This window comes from Myodes glareolus, chromosome 12, assembly GCF_982192425.1.
Source record: "Myodes glareolus chromosome 12, mMyoGla1.1, whole genome shotgun sequence".
Taxonomy (NCBI): domain Eukaryota; kingdom Metazoa; phylum Chordata; class Mammalia; order Rodentia; family Cricetidae; genus Myodes; species Myodes glareolus.
This window is the reverse complement of record NC_142037.1, coordinates 27,189,406-27,201,783: the sequence shown is the minus strand read 5'-3', so window position 1 is coordinate 27,201,783 and position 12,378 is coordinate 27,189,406. Positions and strand designations below refer to the sequence as shown.

The following is a 12,378-nucleotide window of genomic DNA, read 5'->3' as shown; positions in this document are numbered from 1 at the left end:
AGTGTAGACTCCTGCTATGACCCACTTTGCATGGCACTGTGTGGTTTTGTATCTTTCTCTTTTAGTGTTTATTTAATAGTTTCTTTTAACATAGTAATTTCTTTTAAGCTGTTCCTTTATGAAGTATGTGTAAGAGAAGGAGGTTTTTTTTGTTGTTGTTGATGGGGGTGGCTTTTTTCTTTTTCTTTTTTTTTTCTTTCTGTTTTCTTACAGTGCTGTAGATGGAACCCAAGGCTTTAGGGGAACCTAGACAAGCACTTTATCTCCCTAACCCTTCATCTGTAGAATATGGGCGTCCTAGAAGTGGCATAATGGTGTTAGTATGCTAGGTGCTCAATTAAATAGTGGTAGTGTGTTGCACTCATTTTTCCAAGTTGCATAAAGAGATTTCTTTAAGTTTACTTTCCAGTTTAAAGTTCTAATAGGAAATTTTGGTTACTTACAAAGTTCAAAAGTCTAAATGGCTCAGAGGTTTAAGATGACAACTCTTTGAGAGGTCCTGAGTTCAATTCTCAGCAACCACATAGTGGCACACAACCATTTATAATGAGATCTGGTGCCCTCTTATGGCATGCAGGAATACATGCAGGCAGAACATTGTGTACATAATAAATAAATAAAATCTTTAAAAAAAAGGAAATTCAAAAGTCATAGTTTTCTTTTTCTCCTTGCTTTCTCTTTTTATATATGCTTTTATTTCCCACATTGCATTTTTAGCTATATAAAAGTAAATTATCTATTTATAGTATACAAATTTAAAATATATTATTTGAGCTTTGGTTAAGAGCACTTGCTGCTTTTCAGAGGGCCCATGTTTGATTCCCAGAATCTATAGCAGCTCATATTAGACCACTCAAAGCAAACTGTTCCCAGCTCCAGGGGAACCAGCACTCTCCTTTCTGCAGGCACCCACATACTTGTGGCATATTTTACATAAATTCACAGAAAAATTAATTTAAATACATGTTATTGATTAAAACCTTGTGGTGTGCATTGTCCACATTTAAGAATATTATGCTAGGCAGTGGTGGTGCTCACCTTTAATCCCAGCATTCGGGAGGCGGAGGCAGGCAGATCTCTTTGAGTTTGAGGCCAGCCTGATCTACAGAGCGAGTTCCAGCCAGGGCAACCAAGACAAACCAGACAAACAAAAGAGTATTACACTTATCTTTTAAATATAAAACAGCAAAGATATTAACCTTATAAAAAGAAATATGAAGAAAAATTCACAGTCCTGTCAGTATTGATAATCCTGTAATTTAATAATGACAGAAACCAGTTACTTCCTAATTTAGGAAACCTACTCAGTTTGACAACTCTCAGATTATGCTTGTAAAAATAAAACCGATAAAACCACTTCCCATGTAGGAACTGTATCAGGTTAGCAATGAAGTAGTTCACTGAAACACTGAATTCGTCAGAAATGCAAACCCTACTGAGAACTTAGGTTGAATAGGCATTTAATGAACATCTAGTCACTATTTAACGTGCTCATATAAGTTTAAGGTGTAAATTTAAATGAGGTAGGCATTGGCCACATTTTACCCTAAAGGAACCAGAACAGGGTCAGTGTACTAGAGTAACTGAGCCCTGATAAGGATAGAATGCCAGGGTTCTGCCCTCACAGTCTGTTTTCTGTCATTATGCTCTAAAAAACTATGATGCTTATTAGTAAGTTTTTTAAAAAATTCAGTCAAGATGATGTTATAGTTTAGACAACATTCCTAAAATCTCTTAAATATTTTGTGAAATGCTACGGAAACAAGATGAATTAATATTAGAAGTCTTTTTTAAAGTAAAAAAAGTAGTAAATATTTTAAACAAATATTAATGAAAACAGTAGAGTTGGGAAAGGTTGGACAATTGTGGATTGCTCTGTCTGTTTAAATTGCTATTCTATTTTGTTATAAAAGGAATATTAATTTAGGTATTTATAAAAAGTTCCATATAGTTTACTTCTTAAACAAAATATTTAATTTACCTATTTTTATCTCACCTTACAGAATGACTTAGTTTTTCTTCTAAGAACATAAGTAAAATGTTGAACTATTTCAAAAACCAGCAAAGAAAATAAATGGTCCTTGGGCCAGAATATAAGCCACTGAATTTGAAATTATAACAATTGAATAAAGATAAAGAACAAAATATTTTTTACTAACTTTTACCTGTAATGTAATGATTTTCATACTTTTTCTTTTAGCTGGCACACTTGAAAGCAAAGATTTGAGGACTTAAAGATGATATGATATTTCAAGTGACCTAAGGTACAGGAATCGAGAAATGGCATGGGCCATATATACTAGGAGTAGGTTGCTACATAACTAGTCCAGTTTGAATGGAAAATTTGGTATGAAATGAAATAGTAAAAGCTGTTATTTGCCAAGAGATGGAGTAAGTCCCTCATCATGAAAGGGGAGAGACGGCCTTTTAATAGTGTCAGGAAAACTAAGTAATCCCACAAAAAAAAGAAGTTAGACACTATTACCGTGCATAAAAATTTATTCTAAATAGTCAAAAGACTTTTAAAAAAAGTCTAAAATTGAAACTCCCTTAAGTAGACAGGCAGTGGCGACGCACACCTTTATTCCCAGCACTCAGGAGGCAGAGGCAGGTGGATCTCTGTGAGTTTGAGGCCAGCCTGGTCTAACAGTAAGTTCCAGGACAGGCTCTAAAGCTACACGGGGAAACCTTGGTTTAAAGGGGGGGGGGGGCAGGCGGGGAAAGATGCTCACCAGTGGTGGCATATGTCTCTAAGCCCAGAAGCATGAGGATCCAGAGGTAGGCAGATCTCTGAACTCGAGGTCAGTCTGGTCTACAGAGCAAGTTCCAGGACACCCAAGGCTGCACAGAGAAACCCTGGCTCCTGGCTCACAAATAGATGAATGAATGAATAGAAAAGCAATAGAACCAACTCCCACAAGACATTCTTTAATCTCTGTACACGTGCATGGTGGTGACATTCACACCCATACACAAATAAATGTAGTTTAAATGCACACACGTGGGAGACTGAGGCATAGAGAAATACTGTCCCCAGAGATAGTGTCTCATGCCTGTAGTGCCAGGTTGGGGGACAGGACTGATTGCAAGTTTCAGGCCAACCTGGGTTACTAGTCGGAACACATTAACAAAGAAAAATTTCATAAAGCTCCAAAATGAGAATAAAAGTGGGGGTTGAGGAAATGGCTCAGTGAATAAAGTTCTTGCTACACAGAGGACGGTGTTTAGGTATAAATGCACTTAATTCTACCAAACTGAGATCTATAAAGTGCTGCATTTTGTTAAATATGCTTGACTAGTTTTTAGAAATAAAGGGCATTTCTCGTTGTGATTTTTTTTTATTTAATGTTTATGAAACATGAGCATGAATGTAAATACTCATTCTGTTTCAAGTTTGACTGTCTTGGCTTTAAAAATAGGATTTTACACACAAAAGATTTTCTTAATTTTGAAATCATTCATTTGACATTGGAATAATCATTCAATGTGTATATGTTCTGTACAGGGACAAAGAACAATGAGAGAGAGGTTGATATTTGTTTGTATGTAACAGTGTCCCATGTAGCCCAGGATGCCCTCAGACTTACTATGTAGCCAAGGATGATGGCCTTGAAATCTTGATCCTACTCCTTTATCTCCCAGGTGTTGGGATTATAAGTATGGGTAACAGTACCTTAAATCGATATGTTTTTTTTAACAATTAGTTGATGATATTGTGTCTCATAATTTAGGTCATTTTAAATCTTTCTAAAGAGAAACTATTTTGTGTACTGCTGTACCAGCTACAGTGTAACAAATGGAATAGTGGTAACAGAGTAGGTGTTCATTAAAATATTTAAGTGAAAAATAAGCATGTATGTTTAAAATTTAATGAGATAGGTTTGAGGAGAACCTAAAATTCCATGTAACTGATTGATTGTGCTGATTACTTTGGCAACTTACAAACAGACATCTAGAAAGGGGGAATCTCAGTAAAGGAATTGCCTTCATCAGATTGTCCTGTGGACATATCCAGTGAGCATTTTCTTGATTAATGCTTGATATGGGAGGGCTACCCACTGTGGGCAGCATCATCCCTGGCCAGATGGTCCCGGGTGATATAAGAAAAGAAAGCATTGCAAATCAGTATACAGCACTTCTCTATGGTCTTTTCTTCAGTTCCTGCCTCCTGGTTCCTGATTTGAGTTTTGGCCCTTTGTGGTGGATATTAGGTTGTAAGATGAAATAAACCCTTTCCCTTCCAAGTTGTTTTATGATTGTATTTTTCACAAGAGTGGAACGCAAACTAGGACACTGATAAACTGAAATATGTGTTGATTTATCTTAAATGGATGTAAAATTGTGTTAAAACTTCAGGCAATAATGAAGAAATGGGTGAAGCAATAGTTGCTTATACACAAAATGACCTATATCATTTTAATAGAAGACAAAATATATATAACTAATGGAATATGACTGTTTCCTATAAGTGATTAGAATAGAGATGAAAATTTCACGGTTTGTTTGTACAGATTTGTCCTGTAATAGGAAGCATACAAACATATAAGATGGAATAGCCATTTTAATGAGAAACAAACAAATGATCACTTAGGCTTGAGCTGCAGGATTTCTGTTTTATATCCTTTTAGGAAACCAAATTGACATGTTATCCTAACACATGTTATTTTGGGTAATATATATTAAATGATACTGAATTTACAGTAATAACCATTCCAATATGGAGATAAATCTTGAGTGTTCATGTATGAATTGGGGAGGCTACATTGTGTGTGTGTGTGTGTGTATGTGTATGTGTGTGTGTGTGTGTGTGTGTCTGTACACATACAGAGACATAATTGCTTTTAGTATGAAAATACTTTGAAGTCACTTTTAGTCTTTTTCTAAGTATTTTGTTGGTATAAATTTCTTGAAACTGAGTTCTTGTATGTTTCATGTTTTTTTCTGAAATGTTAACCCTTATCCTATGACTTGGGCTTTGAAAGGTGTGTTCATTTTAGTAACGTAAAAACCAACTTTTATAATTGCTTCATTTGTTAAATATATTCAAAAGTTTGGCTACTAATAAATCATTCTTATTAAGTTGGTACAGAAAAATGGCTTGCTTTCCTCATTTTTATGGTTACTATAAATTACTATATTAAGTACACAGTAGGCTTTTATTAAATTTATGATATGGACATAAATTTTTTCTACTCAAAGCTTATAAAATTATGCATTTACTAGTGTTAGGTTTTTCAGACATGACTCTTATATATTGTTTTTTCCTAAAAAAAATGTTTTTGTAAATTAGTATTTAGGTGCTATTGTGTTTTCAAAAACAAAAAAAAACCTTGGAGTAAAGTAGCAGCACATAATGGTTTGTGGATTTTGAAAAGGTGCAGGCCATATTGTGCTGCCTCAAAATACAAGGATCTGATCTTCTGAAGAAAACACGTGTTTTTTATTCATAGCTCCTATGATAGCAATGTCAGCAGTGCCTTAGCAGCACGTAAATATTGGCGTTAAGATTCTGAAATTATCTCCAGTATTAACTGTGCTGCTGAAGTAAGGTTGGCCATACTCTACAACTGAAATTTAATGTATATTGATACTACCGGTATGTTTTCAAGTTTTTCTGATTGCATTTTCAATATTAGTCATTTTGTTCAGTATAATTCTGCAATAATGTAATAGCTTCCCACATGTACTATGTCTGTTAAAATGTTGTGTAATTGTTGGTAGTGTGCTTCTGACTAGCAGGCACAAAGCCATGGGTTCCAGCCTCACCACTACATACCAGGTACACATGTGTAATCCCAGTGCCCAGGAAGTGGAAGCAGGAGACTCAGATTTAAGGTCATTGTCAGCCACAAAGCAAGTCTAAGACCTACATGAGAATATGTCTCAAAAAAAAAAAAAAGCATATAATTGTTTCTGTGTCTAGGAGAAATTGATTCTAGGGCTTCAGGGATACTCAGATGAGTACCATATGTAAAATGATATAATAACCTCCATAGAGAAATCCTGTCTCCAAAAAAAAAGAAGAAAAAGGTATGTCTGCTAGTGACCGGTGCATATTCCTCTTATACTTAAACCCATCTCTAATTGCTTTTTATGTGCAATGTGGTGTTATGTTACACAGATACATTGTATTATTTAGCTTATTCCTGTAATGACAAGGAAAAATCCATACAAATGCAGTTCTGCCCCATCCCCCCCCCAAAAAAAGAATGTTTAGTTGGTTTGATGTTTTGAGACAGTTTTTCACTATGTAGACAAGGCTGGCCTGGAACTCAGAAATCAATCTGCCACTGCCTCTCAAGTGCTTTAATTAGAAGTATGTGCCTCTACACTTGGTGGCCACTCCAGTGTTTTGAATCTGGTCAGTTGCATCTACAGATGGAGCACTAACTGTAACTGATTTAATAATGTCTTTTAATTGTTGAATGCCCTCAAGAGTCTCTTAACTAAAGCGGTAAAGTATATCTCTAGTACAGACAAGTCCTGAGATCTCTCCCCAGCATTCCCATTAAAAGTTACTTGAGAGAATTTAGAAGCACCGCAGAATTTATTTTAATGTGTTTTTATATTCGATATGAATGTGAATTCAGATTATTACTTAAGATAGGAAAATATTAATTTTTATTAATAATTTTCCTCTTGACTTGAAGTTTTATTTTAGTTGAAGTATTACTGATTTTGAACAGAATTTAGAAGATAATCTTTAGTATAATGTGTCAGAATATTTTCGTTTTAAATGGAGGGAAAACATTAAAATATATCTAAACTTCAATTGTAGGAAAATCTTTAAAGATGACCAACTTTTTCATTGGGTAACTGAGGAAACAACCTGAAATTTAATTTGCGACAGATGATATATGATATATGTCTTCTAACTAATAATTGCTGTTTTTCTCATTTTTACTAAAATATTTTCTTAAGTTCTTAGAGAGGTCAGAGTCTGAAGGGCTTCTGTACCTTATTAATATTTAACTTCAGATATAAACCAAGTTGTGGTTTAGTTATTAATTTTATGAATGTAAATATAGTCAGAATATTTTAATTACAGTTCAAAGGAAATGTTCTTTGTATTATCTGTATTCCTTATTTGGACTGTTTAGGTCATTATTTAACTGTCATTACTTCCTGTAAAGAGCATCTTAACCTTTTCATATTAAAGGTTCTTAATGGATTCTAACTGACTAATATTGTGTGCTGTGGAAATCCTAATGTATTTCACAGTTACTTTTCAAGATTAATATTCAAAGGAACTACTACTCAATTATAATTTAAAGGTAAAATTAAATTAATTTTAACTAATTTATTTAATTATAAAGTGCATAATTAAGAACAACCACTTTTTTCTGTTGGGGCTATCCATAATTAAAGTAGTAAGAGATCATACCTATTGTGGCCAGAGTTAAAATACTAACTTTTACATGAGAATGAAGGTTCTTTTATAAGTCTTTGTCAGCTATTGAGGTAAGCATTTGCTGCACAAGCATGGCAGCTGGTATTTGAACTGAGAAATCAACATAAAGGAGAAATGAGAGAACCAACTCTACGGAATTATTCTCTGATCTCCGTAGAAATCATGATAAAGTTTTGTTTTAATCACTAAACTTTTTTCTTTGTTTTAACCAATATATGAAAAACAATTACTAAATTATTATAAATCTATAGTTCTATTAAAACCTACTTAGAAGTATTTATTGAATGAATTTATAGTTTGTCCAATGTTTTCCACATTAATTTTTTTTTAATTCTTGTTTTCCATTCTAAAAATAGCTAAAGAAATTTTTAAATACTATGGCTAGAAAGAAAATAGGTGACACATCCCTATAATACCAGCATTCGGGAAGTGGAGACACGAGGACCATCAGAAGTTGAAAGTCAACTTCAGCTCCAGCTCACCCTAAGCAACAAACCACCAAGAGCCAAAGAAATCATAGTGTACTCAAACTAGGTTGTAACATGGTGATAAAATATGTGCTACTTGTTTGATCTCTGCAGGGGCGGCATGAAAAGGGAATTGTGGATTGCGTAAGAAATAGGACCATGTATTGGAATACTTGGTCCTCATTTGGTGGACCTGTTTGGAAGGATAGGAGAAGGTGTGTCACTGGGAACACTTGCTAGTTAGCTCCTTCTCTGCCTGCTGTTTGCAGATGGGGATGTGAGTTATCAGTTGCTGTCCCCATGCTGTGCCTGTCTGCTGCCTTGATGGTCACAGACTCGACCCCTCTGAAATTGTAAGCCCCAAATTAAACACTTAGATAAATTTCTCTTGGTCATGGTGTCTCTTCATTGCAACAGAAAAGTCACTAAGCATTACTTTAATTGTACATAACTTCTTTTCATATTAGAAGAAATGGCTAGTATATACTAAAATACACATTTAAGTGTATTTTAAATACATTTTTACTGACTTGGAAATACGGGGTTATTTTCCATCTTTATGACTAATTTTGAAACAAATAGCTAATAGTAAAATTAAAGTTATACCGGTTTACATTAATAATAATATAGTCATCTTTCAAATTATTACATATGGATGTTCTTTTGTGCTCTTAGTTTTTACATGCTCAGTTTTACAAGTTAACATTCTAATTTTGCTTTTTTTTTTCTGCTTTTTGGGGTTTTTGTCTCTTTTTGCAGGGGGTTGATTCTTATTAAATACTATTGAAAAGGGGAAAGAATAGGGTCCTAATTTGGAGGGGAGTAGATTTGGATCCAGTAAATATATTCCTTGGAAAATAAATGAAAGAGCATTATTAATACATTCCATCTAGCAAAGAGTTTTAAGGGATAGTTTCTTTCTAATACCTTGAAGCCTTTAATACACAGATTGTTCCTTCATCAGAAACTTTAAGGGATTGTGTTCTTGCCTTGTGTATTCATAAAATATATCCTGGGCGTTTCACTTTTCTCTGTTTCTTCACTTTTTTCTTTTTTTTCTTTTTGTTTGTTTTAGTGCTTGGGAGTTGAACTCAGGACCTCCAAAAGGGCTCTACTAAAACATCCCAATACCAAAAAAGAAAACTATTGAAGCAATTTTTTTCTGCCAAATGTTCTTCAGCCTTAACTTATTACTGTGTTCAATGGATCATCCTTTAGTAAGGTTTCTCCCTGCTCCTCCATTTGCCTTTGGTGATTCTATTAAATAATGTCTTTGGAAAATGCTAGTTTTCATTTTTCTTATATTTAGGAATACTTATATGTAAAATTTTAATATGCAAAGTTTAAAATACCATTTTAATGTGAATCAATGAAATCTAGTACTGTGCTAAAATAAAATAGAATGTTTAAACTGTTTATTTAGAAAATTTGAATTTTAATTAGATTTTTATATAAATGTTTTATATTTTCATTTCTAGTCATGTGAAAATGTTAAATATTTGTCAGCAATAAAAATATATTTTAAGCCCGATGTGCCCATATGTAATCCCAGTCCTGTCTCATTAAGCCAGTAAGGTACAAAAATAGCCAGGCATGGTGGCACACACCTTTAATCTTGACTCTCAAGGCAGATCAAGCAGATCTCTGTGAGTTCAAGTACAGCCTAGGAGACATCTTGAGAATTTTTCCATTTTTGTACTAAAAAAATATTACTTTGTTCCATTTTTAAATATTGAAAATATCACAAAACCAATCAGATAAAGTCCCTTGTTTTTGTGGAGTTTACAGTACTGGTGGAGAGTGGATGAATACTTGAAGAAAACAATCGATAGTTTTATGTTCTGTGGGAGAAAATGAAGTAGGCAAGGTATAAGTGGTATGGTTACTGTTATTTGGAAGTATATCTTCAAAAATACTTTTGAAAGTATTCTTGGTGCCCTCCTGCAAGTGACATTTGACTAGTAAAACCATATAAGATTTATGAGTGAGACCATACTCAAACACATTCTTAATGTTAATATTCTTAGCTTTAGGCTCTTCTAGACATGTTTGGAGTCCTTTTGTTGGTGGTGGTTTTTTATCTTTTTTATTTTTATGTTTTGTGTGTATATTGCCTGTATGCATGTCTGTCTACCACCTGTGTGCCTTGTGACATTCCTGGAGTTATGGACAATTGAGCCACCATGTGCGTTCTGGAAATCAAATCTGGGTTTTTTGCAAAAATATGTGCTCTTAACTGCTGAACAATCTCTCCAACCCTCCTGTTGGTTGGGTTTTGCTAAAGATCAAGCCTAGGGCCTCAAATATGCTTCCTAGGTTCCTAAGGTACAGCCTAGTTTTTCTAGCCTCAACTTCTAGAAAAAAAGTTTATTTCTAAAAGGTCATTAGCTATATAATAGTATTGTAAACATAATGTAAAATGGGTGAAATAATTCTAAATACTCTTAATTTGAGTTTGAGAATATAGAAAGGTAAAGCATGTTTCCTATGTGGCTTCTTCTTTTACCATGCCTGCTTATGCTTCCCATGGTATGAAAGGTGCTTTGAGGGGAAGGAGGTTCTTAAGTTTTGTACTTCCGTGACCACATTAAGTTTATCAAAATGTGAAATGAAATTTATATTTGGTATTGTAAAAACATTCTCTAAGCCCAGTGTTTATATAGCATGCATACAGTCCAATACCACCCCACCTCTCAAATTCTAGAAATGTTAATGGTAGTAATTGTGGTTATAAGCTGTAAACATGAAACAATAAAATGGGTCAGTAAGTTTCATTTATTACAATGAAGTTTTTCTCTGAATGACTCATTTAGAATATAAACAAAAAGATTTCAATTCATTTTCAAATTATTTTATAAAACTCAACTTGATAAAAATTATATTAATAAGCTATTCATTTGTTTAAAAAAACATCTGATTAAGGGAGAAATATTTCCTCAAAAACAAGCTTGTAATCAAAGTTTCAAGTCAGGGTCAGCAAGATGGGTAGGCAGATAAAGACACTTGGCCACCAAGCTTGAGAACTAAGGTTTGATCTCTGGTAGAAGAGGGAAGAACAAATTTCTGCAAGTTTTCTTCTGACCACACACATTCAAACAATGTTCTTTTGTATAGGTGTATATGAGGGTCCGTGTGTGCTCTGTTGCTCACATGCCACAGCTTTAGTGTGAAGGTCAGAGAAAACTTCCATCTGAACCCCTGAAGTCAAACTTAGGTTATCAGGCTTGGCATCAGTTGCTTTTACCACACAAGCCATCTTAAAAAAAAAATAAAAAATAAAAAAATGAAATTTAAAAATTAAATTTCAGGTTAGAGTTTTTAAAGAAAAGACCCAAAAGTAAAGCTTTGCAATCTATAATGGCTATCATAAGTTAAATTAGTAATTCTGGTTTTCTTCTTCTGTCTTTTGGGTTATTTCTATAGACAGGGTTTCTCTGTAGCTTTTGGAGCCTGTCTCCTGGAACTAGCTCTTGTAGACCTGGCTGGCCTCCAGCTTACAGAGCTCCACCTACCTCTACCTCCTGAGTGCTGGGATTAAAGATGTGCGCCACTACTGCCTAGTTCGATTCTGATTTTCTTAGAAGCCTCCAAAATTTAAGTACTTCGTAGTTTTATAAATTGGTAACTTAGCCAAGTTTTCTGGTACACATCTGTAATTGTAGCAATTGAAAGGCAGTAGCAGGAAGAGCTGAGGTCCAAAAGAAACGGGACAACTGGCTGACTGTGATGCCTATTAGCATATCAAAGAGCTTGCTGGCCTCCAGGCTCGCCCAGCCTTGAAAGTACCTGCTGGGGCTGGAGAAAGTTTGAGAGCACTGGCTGCTCTTCTAGAGTTCCTGTATTCAATTCCCAGCAACCACATGGTGGCTCACAACCATCTGTAGTGAGATCTGGTGCCCTCTTCTGGAGTGCAGGCAGAACACTGTGTACATAATAAACAGATAGGTAGATCTTTCAGAAAATGCAAAAAGAGTCCATGCTGGGCAATATCCTGGCTTCTCTCAGCATTTCATTCCCATGTAATCCTGCCATCTAGGCTATTTATTAACTCTTGGCTCCCTGTCTTAGTCCTCCTTTCCAGCTATCCCAACCCCAGCTCCACTGCTGGGTCCTTTCTGCTGGAAGTTTCAATCCACCAAGTTCTCTTCCTGCTCTGGACTCTTCTGGATGCCTGTGGCTATGCTCTCCCTCACGTCTCCAATAAAAATCCTCTGCTCAGTCATGACCTTCATATACTTGTTTTCTGTCTAAAAACTAAAATCTTTCAATGCACACTTCCTTAAATCAGATTGCCTTGGTTTCGTTAGATTGAAGGATTAAACTTGAATTCTATAAATAATTTTGAAAACCTAGCATAAATTCTTCACTTATTCAAATTAAAACATTGCTAATAAGCAATTTTTCCCAAATCATTTGTGATTGGAAGTCTTTCATGTATGACTAATGTTTAATCACATGTAAAAAGTATAGATGTGAACCAACAATGTATTGAAAGAAAGA

At 34.5% G+C, this 12,378-nt stretch overlaps 1 protein-coding gene across 8 annotated transcripts in view; it reads left to right on the top strand.

Annotated features, from left to right (window-relative positions):
- The window catches only part of LOC125392485 (uncharacterized), a 55,878-nt gene extending 46,469 nt beyond the window's left edge, over positions 1-9,409 (top strand). For 6 of the 8 annotated variants that reach the window (XR_015004858.2, XR_015004856.2, XR_015004859.2 and 3 more), the window contains one exon: positions 8,954-9,409. The gene's annotated coding sequence lies outside the window, so the exon portion shown is untranslated. Of the gene's footprint in view, positions 1-7,159; positions 7,275-7,767; positions 8,232-8,953 lie in introns of all 8 variants that reach the window. The other 2 variants (XM_085698623.2, XM_085698628.2) reach the window with 2 other exon arrangements.
- The last annotated feature ends 2,969 nt before the right edge of the window (positions 9,410-12,378 follow it).